The following is an 18,801-nucleotide window of genomic DNA, read 5'->3' as shown; positions in this document are numbered from 1 at the left end:
GGCATAAAAAGTCAATAAGTACAGAAGATGTTAATCCCAAATATAAATTGCTGAAGCAGGTTATTATTGTCATAATGAGATGGCTGAGAATGAAGTTTACAATATTTCCTTTCTTCTGTTGCTGAAACTACATGTATAGAGAATTGGTTATATTTTTAAGATTTTCCTTCAGCATTCAGGTCCCGTTTTGTCAGACAATAAATATCACGGTGAAGTTGTCACTCGGCACGTACACCTGTACCTGACAGCTTACGTGGCACCTCCAAATGTAAGACTTCACCTGAGCCTCACATTGACCTTGTAAGGTCAGCAGGTCAACTATTTATTTTTAATTAGTTAATTATTTATTTTTGGCTGCATTGGGTCTTCGTTGCTGCGCGTGGGCTTTCTCTAGTTGCGGCTAGCGGGGGCTACTCTTCGTTGCGGTGCGCGGGCTTCTCATTGCGGTGGCTTCTCTTGTTGCAGAGCATGGGCTCTAGGCACATGGGCTTCAGTAGTTGCGGCACACGGGCTCAGTAGCTGTGGCGCACGGGCTTAGTTGCTCCATGGCATGTGGGATCTTCCTGGACCAGGGCTCGAACCTGTGTCCCCTGCATTGGCAGGCAGATTCTTAACCACTGCGCCACCAGGGATGTCCCAGGTCAACTATTATCATAGCAGAGATGGAACGAAATCTCATGAGCATTTAATTTCCCAAGATCCTTTTTTCTACTTATTGATTAGAATATTAAAACACCTGAAGATACATTAGGTTAAAGATGAAGGGAATTTTAAAATCTGCTAAGATGATCCATCAGCCACAGCAAAGCTTTCCCCTACCTTTCGGGACAGTCCAGTTGAAGGGACACATTTCCACAGATATGGCTGTGGTTAGTAGAGTGAGTACCATCTTAATTAGACGTGACCCATTCGTCTAAAGGAATCTGAGAATTATGGCAATTAGAGTCATTCTTAGCAGGTTCCTCAAACTACGAGCCAAGCTAAAAGGTGCATCGTCAGAGCAAGCAGGTGTGCGAGAGCTGACAGGACATGCTGGCTCACTTATAGCACTACGTCTCCTCACAAGCCTCCTAGGATGCATTTGAACTTCACAGGCTAGAAGTTAAAAGGGGTTTTAAGTGTTCATTTAGGTTTCCCTTCCAAATGGCTCTGGGAAAAGACAAATCCTGGAAACTACAGATTTCTTTAAATCTCCAGGGCAGGAGGTTACACAAAATCCCTCCTCCTATGACTTATCCTTTTCAGCTAAGAGGCTATTTTAAAGTAGGTGCCAAAGATGTACTTCTAAGGGTTTATCACCACCACAGCCCGGCACAGTGGCTGGTGGGGCCAGGATCACAGAGTTCTCTGGGTCTGACTGCCCGTCTCAGTGTGGAGTGGGATGTGGGCAGCCTTCTTCCAGCATTTTTGGAATTCTTTTCTGGAACCAAGGCCCCACTTTGGGAACAATGGCTCTTGATGGAGTTTCTGCTCACGGGGGGCCTCTGGCGGGGTGAGCAAGAAAGCTTCTAGCCTGGGACACACAGAAACAGCCTAGGTACAACCGAGGGTCAGAAGCTGTCTGCCTTCAGTGCCTTGGCCACTGAACAGAAACAGTACTTTCTATTTTAGGCACTAAACTCTGTATGAGGTCAGAGCCCGTGGCTCTGAGAAGGGTGCTGTTCAGTTCGTACTGACTCCGTAACTACTGGGTCTTCTCACTGTCACAGACCAGTTTCTCCTTGTCCTGTGAATTATAATTATCATGCTGTTCTGTGTGGTTGTCATACTTGGACATGGCATGGACAGCAACTCCAGAAGTTAGGAGGGCAAGGACTATTATCCCCACCTCGCTGCTGGGAAACCAAGGGTGAAATGAAATGATTGGGCCTGAGGACACTCGGCTGGCTGAGGACACTTGGCCCCACCCTGTAAGCAGTGCTCTTTGCTTTATATCATCTACCCACCCTCCTTCCCTCCTGTGCCACGTGTCCATGAGGCAATGTGATAAAAGAACTAACACGGATAGGATGAGATCAAAAGTGATTCCCCCTTGGTCTCTCTTCTTTAAGATCTTTCTGGAGACAGTATCTTTAAGTGTTCACTGTCTTGGTAAGAATTTGAGGCTGGAAAGGATAGCATTTTCTTGTGGCTTTTGGGGATGATGAAAAGCAGTGAGCAAATGCACACCTTTAATTTTCTTGTATAGGATGTTCAGGAACACACTACAGGTCTTTCGGCTGTTCAACAAAACTGGCCCAGGCACTAGGATTCTGCTCTGCGTTGGGCCAGGGGGACTAGGTGACAGGGCATGGGCGCTACATCGGTTAGACAGAGGATTGTGACCTGTATGTATGGAAACCTTCTGCCAGAACACTGTAGTTGTTCAATGATAGAGTCATTCAGGATGTTTCATGTGGATAATGGGGCAATGATCGCACATTTCATTTCCATTTTACTGGATTTGAACATTGCTTTGGTGACTGGAAGAGCAGGAATAGTTTGGGGGACGGTTTTGAAGTGCAGTGAGAGGGTGAGGAGAGAAGAGCAGGCAGGAGTCAGTGGACCCTTTACCTAAATGAGTGGTTCAGAATATGCATGGCCCACAGAATTGCTTTCTCAGTCTGCTGCTAGAGAAAGCAAATAAATCCTGAGGACTATTTCTGAAGCCTTACCCGTTACAGGGTCAATCACTGGAGGCACTGGCCTCCATTAAACTGGTTCATCCCAGTAGTCTAAGATTCTACCAATCAGGAAGCCACCATTTTCCTGACCTCCCAAAACTGGAAAGTGAAAAATGACATTCCCCAGACTTGTACGTACCTAGGGTTCTGGACGCAATGAGGTGAAGGTTATCTTCTTTCAGTTTGGGGCACTTTTTTTTTTTTGCTGGCAGCCAAGACTGCGGAGACCCCTATATATACCCTCTAGATGCTGTAGGGGCAGCAGGAACTAGACTCCAGGCTCCAGTGTCCAGCAATTGTGGTGATGTTGCTTTCCAATAATGGCTTTTAATTCCCTGAATTGAAGCAGGGATAACGCGTTCTTGAAGTCGGGGGGCCCTGCCTGTGGTGAGGAAGGGGTGCCCTGGGGGATGAGTCAGGCAGTGTTCTGGAAGTCAGCTGTAGGAGCCCAGTCTACAGCCCACTCCTCCAGTTCTTCTGTTTTCATAAGCACTTCATTCCCAGTGTTAAATCCTTTCTGTTCAAGATCTCTCGAGTGGTTTCTGTCTTATGCTAAACTTGTTCTGATACACAGGGTACCAGAAAAAATAGGAGAGGCCTTCAGTAAACATGGCCCATTGACATTTTTATTTCAGTAATAAGGAAAGAAAATCTAGGCAAACAAAGAAGTTACTAAGGGGAGGAGATTTGAATTAGAGTAATAGTTCTCTATAATACTAAATAGCAAGAGAATTGGAGTGGTATCAAATTTAGGAAATGACGCACACTCCACTTACAGATTCATAATATGTAATTGCCTGGTACAGACTCGGAGAAGCTTGCAACAAAGAAGCATGCTTAATTTTGTTTACCCTTGTATTTCCCAAAGTCATTCAGAATGACAGTCATTATTTGGGAAATGCTAGTTTACTTCAATCTGAGGTAAAAAATATAGTCTTAATAACTATTCTTAAAGTAGATTAGTACTTTGTAGTAACTTACTAAGGAAATACTTGAGATGCACACACACAAAAAAATCATGATTTAAAAAGCAAAGACAGGCTATAGAAGAAAAGTCAGCAAGCCATAAAACCAATAAAATAGTGAATGTTGAACTAATTGTTAATGTGGCTACTAAACTTAAAATGCATATTAAGCAAAAGTCTTGAAAGGAAAGATAAAGTAAAATGCTAATAATAACTATAAATTTAAAATCCTCTAATATTTGAACAAAAAACTAAGCAGTAGGAAAGGAAGAATGAAGAAAGTATGTTAATGTTTATATTCTACACTGGGGGGCAACAGATTTGGATTTGTTCTTGATGCTGATAGGAAAATTTAGGAAATACATACATACATACATATTTAATGCTTTAAGTAACAGAAAAGTATTTGGATTAATAGCTTTTTAAAAAAGAGAGAGAAAGAAAGAAAACCTAATAGAGAAATAATATCAAGAAATTCTAGCATTAGATGACAAACATAAAATAAAACCCAGTAGTGACACCTGTAAGTGTAAAAAGCAAAAACACACTGGCTTTTAAAGAAATCCAACTATATGTTCTTTATAAGCAATCTATCAAAACCAAAATCATATAGAAAGCAGAAAATAAATCAAGGGATAAACAAAGATATCACGAGAAATGCAAACCGAAAAGAAGTAGGAGGTCTTGGTATCAACACCCAAATAAAACTCAAGGTAAAAAAAATTAACTGGAGAAAAAAAGGAGATTTTAATGTTGCTAAAAATTACACAGTGATGACAAAGGGGAGAGATGCCATTGTCTTCCTCTCTGAAATAGGAGCTCCCCAGCTCTCAGAAGTGTTAAGGCCCAAGCCTTCAGAAGTGCTTTCCCCTTTGCTCTCCTATGTCCCTTCCAAGGGACGCCTCATTTGATCAGTGAAATCAGAAAAGGATCATGTGTACTCATGGACTCCACTCTTGGCACACTTTCTTAGAGCCACCTACCTAAAAGCACAATGAGTTCCACATGGGAATCTCCCTGGAATATAGAATGATTCCATTGGCGAGTGGCTTTGGAGAAATCCAGCCCCTCCTCACTGAAGCCACTAGAATGAAGAGTGAAACAGTGTGCTTGCTCTGCAGACACGGCTTCAGGATCTGCTCCCTGGCATGCTGTGCCAACCTCACTATACAGAATCACCCCAACTATATAGAAATCCTGGGCTACTGCCTTTTCTGTCCTGGCTACTCCGTTAATGACTAAATGAATTCAGTGAGTAGAGGAAGGTCTATTTTGGCTAGAAATCCCAAGCTAAATCCTCCAATTCAGTTTAGTATGCAATGAAGTTAATATTTTATCCCAATCTGATTTCTGAGTATCTTTACCAATTAGTTTATAAACTAGAAAGGAGAGAGCTGTGGGTACTTACAGCCTCCAAACCTCCAAAATGGGGGCCATTAACTTTAATGAAAATATATTAAAGCAATATATAAGAAGAAATTGACAAAACCACATTCTAGAAGGGATACTTAAAACACTCTGTTTCAATCCTTAACTGAATGAAAGGACAAAGATTACGACAGGAGATAGAGAATTTGAACAAATAATAAGAATATGAATACATCAAAATTTGTGCTCTATGAACAGAGAGGATATGCATTCTTTTCATATATTTATGGAAAAATTTACAAAATTTGATCATATACTAGCCCCAGATAGAAACTCAATAAAATTCAAAAAGTGACAGTTCTTCCTGTTATATTCTCTGACTGTAAAACTAAAACTGAAGATTAACAATACAAGCAACAGTAAAATAAAATTTTAAATGAATTAAAAATATTGAGTAATCCTAAACTTCCAGTCAAAGAGACAATTCGAATCACAGTTTCAGAAAGTTGAAATAAATTACATCAGATGCCGCCTGTGTACCTTACATCCTTCTTGGTTTCACCTCTGATTCCATCTGTATCTGAGACAAATATTTCCACACAGGTTTCAGCCTGTTATGTGCAGATAACCATGCCCCTCAAGGGTGGGTCATACTTAGTACTCACGGATTCTCAACCAGGACGTGTGGGGAAGTTAAGGCCTCAACCAATGGGGATGGGAGTCAGTGGAGAAATAGTTCTTCCTTTTGTCCTTTGGGGAGACAATTCTATGACACTTTCAGTACAGTCCTCAGAATATCCCTATGGGATCAAGGACCACTTTCACATACTGATCATCAACTCAATAACAAATACACACCTTAAATGTCCCTCTTTTCCCTATTTCACTCTCCCTGGTCTCTCACTCCTACTCCTGGTATCACTTCCCAAATAAACTACTTGTACACAAGCTCTTGTCTCAGGCTTGCTTTTCCCTTTCCCAAGAACACAAGGTAGGGGAAGCATGGTCCTAGAAAGCTCACCCTTGGGATGGTATCTGGAACCCAATTCACCAGGCAGATGGCAATAAGAACCCCACTGTGGTGAAATGAACTTCAGGTAACTGCAGGAGGACTGAGAATATCACCACGAAAGGATTGCTGCCTATGAGCACTGAGTATATTTACCTATAGAATTAAGACTAAAGCAAATGAAGAACAGGGTATCAGAACAGAGTGTAAATGTTTTATGTCCTGATATTACGGAAATTATTAAACTTGGGAAAGGAAGGGAGAAAGAAATAGGAGCTATTGTAAGAATATTAATTTCTTCATCTGTAATAGTTTAGAGTTAAAAGATATCATTTAAAGCTGATGGCCCAAGAATCAGAAATATAATAATATTTAACAATACAAAAAGAAGATATTATCAGCTAAAATTTGTTTTTAGAGAAAAGGGGATGGGGGGAAGAAATATGCTATTTTTTTTTAACACTGCAGGGTAGGAAATGAATAGATATTGTCCAAAGTAGTAGAAGACTAAGTAAGGGTATTAGGTAGTAGGGAAAAAACTCACAAACCTTTAATATCAGAAAAAGAAAACACACACACACAGAGGCATATGCATATACAAAGAAAACAAGCCACATAATGAAAGACATTTTAAAAACTGCTAAAATAGAGTACGTAAAATAATACAGTGGAACAAAGGTCATCTGAATATCAATAAATTTAATTTACATATCGAAAGAAAGATTTTCAGATTAGATCACAGAATAATCCCCAACTCTATGCTTTATACAAGAGGCATATCTAAAACAAAACAATCTAGAAAGGTTCAAAATAAATACTAAGCAAACACTTCCAAAAATAAAAATAGGGTCAGGATCTTAATATCAAAAAAGGTGGAATTCATACCAAAAAGCAGTAAACAAGACACACAAAAAAGGACTTTTTTAAACCTAACAGGCACAATCCACAGTGAGTGTATACTTAAGAATCTTTCATGTACCAAATAATGTTGCTGCAAATGTTATAAAGCAAAAATTGCAGAACCTACAAGGAGAATTAGAAACACAGTCTACTAATATCGTTCACCACATTATTAGACCATTCATATAATCCTATCTATTGTTACGAAAAAAGCATTTGGAAAACAACTGAACAATCATTCTTGATTACAAATACTCAAGTAAAATGGGAAAATATGATTATTTGCTTAACCTGATAAATCTATTTCAGCCCAAAAGTCAGCATCATGCTTAAAGGGAAAACAATAGAAGCATTCCTACCAAAAATTATGTGCAAAACGAGTATGACCACTGTCCTGACTATTATATAAAACTGTGCTGGAGGAAGGAGCCAATGCAATCAACCAAGGAAAAGAAATTAGACACATGTGGAATGAAAACAGATAAAGCTACCGTTATCAACATGACCACAAACCTGGAAAACTCAAAGAGTCGCTTTGACATATACAAATAGTAATCAGATAAAATATATGATATGAAAGTAAAGTTGCTATTTACAGTAGCAGCAAAAAGATTAAAAACCTAGGAATGAACTTAACAAGAAATGTGTGAGACCTTTACAAAAACAATAACAACAAAACTTTAAAACATACTGAAAGATACAAAAAAAATTGAACAAATGGAAACACATACTATATTCTTAGATAAGTCAGCCAAATATTAAAAGCATCAATTTAACACAGTTTTAATAAAAATACCAAAAATTTAAAAAAAATAGACAAAAATGATTCTAAAGTTTTTAAGGCAAAAAGCAATATATATCAAGCAAAACTCTGAAAAACATGAGGTGAGAAATGCAGTGGAGGGTCTAGTACCACTAGATATTAAAATATATTTTATAGTTTCAAAAGTTAAAACAATGTAATATTGGCAAATGAATAGACAGACAACCAAAGGAACATAAAAATACCAGAAATACATTCAAATACATAAAATAATTTAGTATATGATAAAGGTAGAATTTCAAATCAAAGTTCAAAGACAAACTTTTAACAAATAGTGTCAAGACAATTGGATAGCCATCTTGAAAAAAAAATTACATTGAAACCCTGTCTCACAGTATATACAAGTATTGATATAAATTCTATCGAAAATGAGACTAAAAAATTGTTAGATGAAAATAGAGGATTCTATTATAACTCTGTGATTCAAAACAAAAGACTGATAAATTTTACATAAAAATGAATCATGCATGTTGAAAAGAAAAAAACACATAAGCAAATCAAAAGACAAGGGATAACCTGGGGGAAAAGTTTCCAAGTCATATCACGGGTAAATAAAGAGTAATAACCTAATAGAAAAATGGAAAGATTATGAACAGTCAGTTCAGAAATGTAAATGGCTCTTAAGCACAATCCCACACTTACTAAGGGAAATGCAAATGAAAACCATATTGAGAGATCTTCAGAAAGGCAAAACAGGCACTTACATTGCTGAGTGTGTAAACTGGTTAAAACCATGGAGGGTAATACTGTAGTATCCATCAAAATAACAAATTATATATCTTCTGGCCCATCAATTCCACTTCTGGGACTTTGTCCAAATGAAGATATACTTAGATATACATAAAACTGATGTACAAAGTCATTCAATGAAGCATTGTTTGTCAGAGCAAAGACTGGAACAATACAAATGCCCATCAATAGAGGGCCAGTAAATTAACTCTGGTTATTCCTCACAATGGAGTACCGTGAAGCTATTTTTTAAAAGCAAGGATGCTTTCTATGTAATAATGTAAAAAGATCATCGTACTAGTTTCTCAGGGCTGCTGTAACAAATCACCACAAACCGGGTCGCTTTCAAACAACAGAAATTTATCCTCTTACTGTTCTGGACATAAGAAGTCTGAAATCAAGGTATTGGCAGGGCCACATTCCCTCTGCAGACCCTAGGAAGCATCTGCTCCGTGTCGTTCTCCTAGCTTCTACTGGTTGCAGGCAATCCTTGGCGTTCCTTGACTTGTAGGCATCACTTTAGTATCTGCCTCCATCCTCTTATGGTGTTGTCCTCTAGATTAGTGTTCGATTGAACAACTGGGTACTACAGCTAGCCAAGTTGACACATAAAATTAACCATCACAATCACCAAGAAATATATTAAGTGAAAAATAATTCAAGATACACAGTAGTATGTAAAATATGCTACGTTTTATTTACAAAAGGGTAAGAATAAGAATTCATATTGCTTGTATTTGCATAAGTTCCGGAAGGATTCTCGTGGTTATCTGTGTGCATGTGTAACTGGTTAGATTAGGGACAAGGAAAGGAACAAGAATTTACTATAAACCTTTTCATATTATTTTAATTTTTGAACCATGGAATGCATTACCTAGGCAAATGTTTAACTTAAAAAAAGAAGATGCAACAGTGAGATCTGTGGTACTGATGTAAGAAAAGGCAGATCATTAGAACAAGATACAAAGTCCAAAAATAGACACATACACACACCCCGTTTAATTTTTTTTCCTATCCGTATTTTTTATTTCCTCAGTGAACTTGTTTCTTCTGTGGCGCTAGAAAAACAATTAAATGTCCTTAATCCCTCTCGGAAAGTTTAGCAGAGACGATGATGGATCAAAGCCTTTTGAGAATCAGAGAATTAATCTTCACAAAAATGTTTAAAAACTGATAGCCTCTCCTATTTTTTTTAAAAGATACATTTCTTACCTTGAAGGATTTGAAGGGTGAAAGAAAACAGAAAGGTCCAGCAACTTCATTATCTGTACAGTTCATGTATTTATGAAACTCAGAATTAAAAGTGAGAACTGATCTTTAGGGAAACTGACACGATCATCTCTGCTATTACCGATGTTTGCATTTGCATCTTTTACATATTTTGTAACCTTGTGCAGACCCATGGCTACGAATTCCAGACATGTGTGATTGAGTCCCAGATCAGTATTTCTGGTGTGTCTCTTCCTTCAGTTTGCCAGACATGTCCATATGGACAAAAAACTCAACATACTTAAACTGCAGTCACCCACCCCACCTCCTACCTCACACACCTGCTCTTTTCAGTCCCCATTTCAGTCTGTGTCACTCACCTCCTCAGTGACTTGGGGCCTCTTCTCTCTCCCGCCCTCCTGTATCTAATGGATTACCAAGTGCTGTCAATTCTCTCTTAAAAAATAACTCTACAATTCATCCATAGTGTAGTCCTATTGACTCTGTCTCTTGTTATTTCTATTTTTCCAGTTTTATTGAGATATAATTGATATACAACACTGTATAAGTTTAAGGTGTACAGCATGATGGATTGACTTACATGCGTTGTGACATGATGAGCACAATAGGTTTAGTTAACATCCATCATCTGATAGAGTTCAATAAGAAGAAAAAGCAAAAAAAGGAAATGTTTTTTTCCTTGTGATGAGAACTGTTAGGATTTAATCTTCCGAGAACTGTCATATGTAACGTACAGCAGTGATAGCTACAGTCATCATGTTGTACATTATATCCCTCATACTTACGTTTCTTATAACTGGAAGTTTGTGTTTTTGACCACCTTCCTCCAATCGCCCCCGCTTCACCCTGCCTTCTTTGATAACCGCATACATCACCTTTTTCTATGAGTTTGTTTGTTATTATATTCTACATATAAATGAGATCATATAGTATTTATATAGTCATTTATAGAATGACTTATTTCACTTAATTTCACCTAGCACAGTGCCCTTGAGATCCGTCCATGTTGTTGCAAATGGCAGGATTTCCTTGTTTTTTATGGCTGTTTTATTATATCTGTATATCTACAGATACAACTATAGATATATCTATATAAATATATAAATATAGATATATCTATAGTTATGTCTCACAACTTCTTTATCCATTCATCCATCAATGGACACTTAGGTTGTTTCCATGTCTTGGCTGTTGTAAATAATGCTGCTATTACATGGGGGTACAGATATCTTTTTGAGTCTGTTCTCATTTCCTTGGGATCTAGTCCCAGAAGTGGAATTACCAGGTCATATGGTAGTTCTATTTTCAATTTTTTGAGGACCTTCCATACTATTTTCTACAGTGGCTGTACCAGTTTGCAATCCCACCAACAGTTCACAAGGGTTCCCTTTTCTCCACACCTTCGCCTGCATTTGTCGTCTCTTGTCTTTTGGATGGTGACCATTCTAACAGGTGTGAGGTGATCTCTTATTGTAGTACTGTTGATTTGTATTTCCCTAATGACTAGTGAGGTTGAACATCTTCATGTACCTGTTGGCCTTACATATATCTTCTCTGGAAAAATGTCTATTCAAGTCTTTTGCCCATTTTTAAATTGCATTATTTGAATTTTGCTATTGAGTTGTATGAGTTCTTTATATATTTTAGATATCAACCTCTTATCAGATATATGGTTTGCAAATATTTTTTCCCTTTCCATAGGTTGTCTTTTCAGTCTGTTGATCTGTTAAGAAATCTGCTCGTTGTCTTACGGGGTTTCCCTTGTATGTAACTTCTCACTTTTGCTGATTTTAAAATTCTTTGTCTTTGACTTTTGACAATTTAGCTATAATGTGTCTCGGTAGAGCGTATTAGGGTTCAACCTATTTGCGTCCTTTGGGCCTCTTAGATGCAGAGGTCTATTTCTCACCACAAGCCTGGGAAGTTTTCAGCCATTATTGCTTTAGATATACTTTCTGTCGCTTTCTCATTCTCTTCTGCTGGAATTAGCTTCCCTACCCAGGCTCATCAGCTAAGTATCTCTAAGGCCACTAATGATCTTTGTGGTCTTGACTCAAGTCAGCCTGCACCCCAGTTTCACTGGCTGAACAGGTGCTACTGACTTTGCTCTGGGGGCCACCGGTTCTGCCCACTCACCTGCCTGTCAGCTCAAGAGTTGCTGGGTTGTGCAGCTTCCAGATGTTCTTGTCAGCCCTTCCCGTAAGATAGGAGTAGGTAAAGACCACACTCTACAGTGGGCGGGGCTGTGACCCAGACTTCTGCCTGGGTGGGACTGGGAGAGACCACTTCAGGCAACTCCCTAGTTTTTTCTGAACAGGATTTCTGGTAGGAGGCTGGGGGAGGAGCTAAGACTCAGCTCTTCTGCTGGGCGTGGGCAGACCAGGCTCCAGGGCTGGCGGATCTCCTCACTGGAAGACCCGAATTAGGCAGACTTGCGCCCCACCAAGCTCCGTCGTCAGACTGTGCCACCAAATGGGCTGCAGAAGAGCAAAGCTGCTGGTTGGGTTGACTCTTTGGGCTCTGCAGGCAGGAGCTCAGTCTGCCAAGATCCGAGTGCTGCTTGTTGGAAGCCCCTCCTCCGTTTCTCCATCACAATCAGATTCCCAGTGGTTGAGCCCACAGATGCTCCTGTGAGCCCCATGGGGTGAAACCAGAGTAGGGGTTCCCATGAAGTGACCCGCGGTGCTGGATGTCACCGCTGTGTTCTCTTTTGCCACTGGAGGAGCTGTAGGCACGGTGCTGTGCTGGCCCAGGGAAAGGGCCATGCGGTCAGCGTGTAGCTGTTCCTCTCACCCTTGAATTCAGTCTGTCTTGGTCTGTGTGGTGCAGGAGGTGTTTCAACCTCACTCCCGTGTTCTGAGATTCTCTGAGTGATGTTTTATTCTTGCATAGTTCTTAGTTGTTCTTCTTGTGAAACGGAGTCAAATCAGGTATGACCTATATCACCATCTTGGTGATGTCATTCTCTCATTATTTCTGATCTGCAATTCCTTAACAGTTTAATCCATTTTCCACATTAGTATAGAACTTATTGCTCCACAATGAAACTCTTATGTCATCAAAACTCCTCTTTTGACTTCTATTAAGTTCCATTTTGTATAATAGAATCTCCATAAACTCTTGTTAAATGAATGAAGAAGTGGACAACTGGATGATAGGCAGTGAGTAGATTTAGGCACAGTTATTTTCAGACTTATTAGCCATAAAACAATTGTTAGAAGAAATGCCAGCTACTTAAACCATTTGCTAGAACTTAACCTCTGAAACAACTGTCCATATCACATCAAACTATTACAGATGAAGTTATTTTTCTTTGTAAGTTTCTTGATTTTATTTCATTAAATCAACCAGAGACAATGATGGCAACTTTATGAAATTTTGGAATTGAAAAGACCAGTAAATAATAATCATAATAATCACAATAGGATTTCTGCAGTACTATAGACACAATGGAGATGTATTTCCTAGTGGTGATTTAAAATTCAGAATTCTTTCAGCTCCAAATCCATATATGTTGTGCAACACAAAGGAACACTCTCCCTCAAAAGAAGTGACTAATTCGCATCCACTAAATTGTTTAAAAACACATTCTTTATAAGTGTACCTGCACACATTTCTGTAAAGCTAAAAGCGTCCAGAGATATAGAGCGCTCATCTTGCTATAAATTTAAATGTAATCCTGACCTGTATTTTTATGAATTAATAAAAATTTTACTTGGGCAATCTGGGTTTTGCAGTTAATCAAGAGAATTGTACCTTTAAGAGAGTATCCTAGCAACCTCTCAGCAGCTAAGGAAAGACCCAGCTGACAATATACACAGATTTAATTACTCTGCTGGTCTCCATCAAACTTCGCAGTTAATCAAAAAGATACTTAAAAACAGAAACAGAAATTAAGCCACAGCTGAAAATGAGAACTATTGGTAAAAGGGCATAAGGGAAGAATTTTCTTGACTATAAAGAGAACTTTTTACTCTGCAACATGTTTATCAAGAAGCAGAGTGGCCATGAAATTGGTAAAGTTATGATTGCAGTAGGGGTGTCAGAACCAATATATTATTACTCTAAGAGATTGCTAGTTCCAGGGTCAAAATTACATTGGAATCATCATAGCTTTACAGATATTCTCAAACTTGAAACCCCACTACATTTCAAGGCACTGTCTAAATGTACACTTTCTAGTGGTGATGCATTAAGGGAGCTAAGCCCTGGAGAAACATGTTTCTCTGGAGGACACATTTGGAAACAGAGCTAATTTCATCACCGCTACGTCCTACGTCCTTCAACCACCAGTCCAAACCCCCCATAATCACCACCGTTATTCTACATGGCCTGATATTCGGCCCCATCTTTCTCTCTTTATATCTATATATGTTTATAACAGATTACACAGAAACAGGTCTGTCCGAGATGAGGTAGGGGATTTTTGGGTAACAGATGCATAGATCAAGGAAGCCAGAGAAAGACAGATGGAGACTTTGTACAGCAAACAAAATCCAAACTTGTGAAAACATGGCCTACTTTGTCTAGAAATAAAAACTTCCCCTGGATGTATATAGGCATTCTTGTTTATATACATGTCTTCAGCAATGCTAAGGAGTGGACATGAGAAATCTGAATACTTAGTTCTAATTTTTCTTTTATTTAACATATTCCCTGTATATAGGCTAATTTAGATAATTTTAATATTTCTTAAACCTCAGGCACAGAAAGCTACTTGCCTGGATCATCAGGTACACACACACACATACACACACACACACACACACATCTGAAACTCTGAGAGAGCTCAACTTTTAGATGTAATGTCAAATTTAAACCACATTGATTAGTTTTCCTTCAGGGAGTGCTGGAGGATGTTTGGAAAGTTTTTCTGGAAGCTTGGGGGTTATAGGCTGTGATGGAGGAATGACATATGAACTAACTAATCTTTTTGGTGCTGGTTGTTCCAAAGGCGTTTCTCTTCCCTGACTAGTTCAAATCTTCTGATATATTAGCCACAGAGAGCTAACAGACCATATCTGGTTATAGCCGTAAAGAAGTGGCTTATTTCTAGCCTAGGTGGCACGCAGTGTGAGGGGCAAAGGTGAGTCCAGATCCAGCACCTGCACACTGTAACCCCAAGCCCTCAGTGCTAAGATTCGAATTTGCAAAAACTTGCAGGCAGCCACTTCTGTCTCTGTAGGAACGTTTCCCCTCACCACCACCTCCTATTGTTAGCTTAGAGCAATAGTTCTCAAACTTCAGCTGCAGTGCGATCCCCTGGAGGGCCTCTTCAAATACAGACTGACCCACCTCTGGACTTTCTAATTCCAGAGGTCTGGAGTGGAGCCCGGGAACTAGCATTTCTAACAAGTTCCTCAGGGGACACTGCTGCAGCTCTGGGTGGGTTTGGGGACACACTTTGAGAACTACTGCCTCAAGTTTAAAGCAAATGTGTCTATTTAAATGATGCTGAATCTGTTCTTCAAGAGAAAAACCATGGTTATTGTTCAGAGAGATACCATTATTTCCGGCTTAGAACCAAGGACTGCATATTTATGATAAAGCTTGACTTCAGAGTTATGCGTGCCATTGTTTCTGGACCCCGGTGATAATGTTTGAGGTGATAACATGACAGATGTTCCTGGCCCCTGTTCTTTGGTTCTACTGATTCTAGTTTTTACTGAAAATATTTTAAATAAAGAACAGATACGTGCTGATTAAGTCAAGGAGGTCCTCTGTAAGTGCTTAGGAGAGTAAATAGTACAGATATCATTGAAATTAGAAGCAAATATTGAAGCGGAATTTAAGATCTGGGGGTAAGTTCTTATAGAAGAACAAAAGGACTTCAATAAACCTTTGTTCCCAGGTGTACCCAGAAATTTTCAGTATCCACGATTGCCTAGGTAGGGTAACTCTTGGGTTCTTTTTATCAGGATAAAAAAAAAAAAAAGATGTGAAATCTATGATGTCCTGTTATATATATAGATTGTATGAAAAGTATGCCTAGCCAGGATCAATACCCACTGGGACAGGAGTTCTGAAATTTGATATTTAGGTCAGTTACACAGAGAGAGGCAAGGCAGCTGCTTTCGGCCATGCTATTCAGGGCGATCCTCGCTCTGTGGCAGGGAGGCTTCACCCTGAATTTCAATGCCCTGTCTTCAGAACACAATGTGGGCTCCGGATTTCCATCTATTCCTCCTCCATGGAAACGGCTAGTGAAGCAAAACTATGTGTGTAAAACTGCTTCTCCCACAGGCGGCTTGTTCCCAGAAGCAGCAAAGTGCCTTCTGTGGAAAAACTGTAACCTCCGCGTGGCTCTGTAAAGACAAGAGCCATTTCAAAGATGGCAGATTATAGGGTGAAATAGCACGTTTAGTTTTTAAAATTCCATATTAACAAGCATCTGCTATTAAACAAAAGTTTGGGGCGTTGATACGGAAGTAAAGTACTGACGAGGTGATGCTCTCCCTATGCTGACATGCCACTGTTTTACTTATTCTCTTCTCTCAAGAATACATCCTTTTATTAATCCTCACAATAACCCTTGTAAGATATGATCTGCCCTACTCCCCATCCGAGGAACCTTAAGTCAAATAATTATAAGGTTGTAATTAGCAAGTGACAAACCCCAAAGCCTGTGTTCTTTCTACCCTACCCTGGCTACCTATTTCTAATTTTTGTTTTGTGCTGGACTGAGACAGAATGTCTTCATTTATATACAGATATAGATTTCGCAAATGTAGCATTTAGTATGGGAAAATATGTATCTGGATCTCTAAGCCTTTTCTATGAACGTAGAAAAGCGTAGTTTAAATGTCTTGCAGACTCACCTACCGCTGAAATTGCTCACCTTTAACAACAAAGTGAACTTCATAACACAAGCATGGTGAAATCCTATCTTATCACAGAAATGGCCTGTTCCTAGGAATAAGGCGTATGGAGTAAGCAGCTAAAGCTTATTCCATTAAGAGCCTTTCAATGTTTTTTTCTGTTAAGAGCCATTCATTTTTTTAATTAATTGGGAAATACAGTAAATATGATTTTCTTTTTTATGCCCAAAGTGTCTTCATCAGGGAAAAATGCCTCCCCCACTCCACAGAAATACCAATCATTCCAGGAAGAGGGCTAAGAGTAGGGAGTCCACGCCTCCCATGCATATGCCACCAGCCCTACAGGCGAGCACGTAACATAAACTAGCCAAGCAGACCTTTGCCAGAACTACAGGAAAGATTTTCTCTTTTTGAGGTGGGTGCCAGCTGAAGGGATGCTAGGGCTTGGGGCTGCCAATTGCAATACTGTCAGCAAATGCAGAAGTTATCTGGAAATGATACCCAGCAAATGATATGCTAAGACGTGGACAGAGTAGGCACTACTGTTTTAACCTCCAGAGCAAACCACATTTTCTTGAGCTTTCCAGATTCAAGGCAAAATTAATTTCCTTGCTCTGCTTCAGCTAGTCTTATTTGGGTTTCTGTCACTTACCACTTAAAGAGCACTACTGCAAAACTCTTCCTAAAATACTTTATTTCTTTGGACGTCTTAAATTGAGACTATTGAATGCAGCCTGTTACCTGTGTAATCTATCATATATTACAACCCGTTAGTCTCAACTGTCAAATGGGAGCAGTAGTAAGTGCCTTCTTTAGAGAAAGCTTTGGGAGGACCACGCGAAAAAAACACCAACTGCCAATTCTATATATAGAATTCAACAATACCACTTCATCCCCCCTTTTCTCCGTTACCTTTCCAGAACATCAACAATTTGAGCATCAAATGGTTCTAAGTTTTTTCACGTAGGAACTCATTTACTGTATGCAACTACCATGAGGTAGGTACTGTCATTAGCCCCACCTCGTAGAGGGGAGGGGCGGTATGCAGAGGCTTTGAACATATCCAAGGACACACGCAGACATTGACGGGGGAGGGAGCTGGGCTACAAATGGTCACATTCTGCAATCCAAGTCCGGTGTTTCCTGGATTTCATTGTCTTTTTGCTATGAGGCTAACTCTCTACCTCTCCTTATGTCACTAAAACTGTCTTCGGAAAAGCTTTCCAAAACTTAGCTGTTCTACTTACTCTTTTGTAGATTAGGAAGCCAGCTCATCAGTCATACACAGTTAGTGCCGAATAAAGGGACATTCTAAGTGCAGACCTAAGAGGCACAATATATTCAGTACAGATATTGTATGTTAATTTGGAGGTTTAGAAGCTCTTTTTGCTTGTATCTTACTCAAAGTATAATGTCAATGTATTTTGTATACATTACCTATGCTCTATTTTTTCCAAGTAGTCCCTAAAGGAAATTCATAACAACTGTGATAACAACAGCTGATGTTTACTGAGTGCTTATAATGTATCATGCACTCTGCCAAACATTAACCTAAGTATTTAAGGTACTCCTCATAGCCACCCTAGGAAGCATTATAAAAGACTAGTGATTGCTAAGTAGCCCAAGGACGCCTAGGGAGTGGATGGAAGGGCAGGGATGCAGCCCGGTTCGTGTCCACACTGAGGGAGAGGCAGGGCCTTACTCTCCCGGCAAGGTAGTGCCGCGCACCCCGCAGGGAGCACGCAAACAAGCAGTCGGTGAATGAATACATGATGTGCTCTTTGCTCAAAACCCAGAACAGAAAAACACTTTCAAGTGATACGAAAGGGGACTTGAAGGTGAAAGGGGCATTTACTGTGTAGAAAGGAAAAAGCTTTAAAAGCAGATCCTTTCTTGACAATTTATGGTAACTTTTTTAATCCTAAAAAATCCACACTGTCACCGTAATACAAGTTTCCCATCCCCTTTTCACCAGGCCGACTTGCAGGCTCTACCCAGGTTAACACCCAGCCAGGGACAGCAGAAGTTTCAGCGTGTCTGAAAGTGAGGTGGGGATGAGCATCAGAAAGCCAGTGCGTCAGCCCTGAAGTGTTTATTTTGATTCAATCTAGTCCCCCTTACCGCCGCCTTTTAATATTATAAGCAACATATGCCATTATGACAGCTATTAAGCGTGAAAGAATTCATTAAGACTATAATTATCTGATAAGGCTAAGCATACTGTCTAACCCGACTTAAGGCAGATTCATCTACTTCAACTAAAAATTCTGAATAGGAAAATTTTAAAAGGTGAATA

The sequence above is a fragment of the Pseudorca crassidens genome, chromosome 13, assembly GCF_039906515.1.
Source record: "Pseudorca crassidens isolate mPseCra1 chromosome 13, mPseCra1.hap1, whole genome shotgun sequence".
NCBI classification, from domain to species: Eukaryota; Metazoa; Chordata; class Mammalia; order Artiodactyla; family Delphinidae; genus Pseudorca; species Pseudorca crassidens.
Note: the sequence above shows the minus strand (reverse complement) of the source record.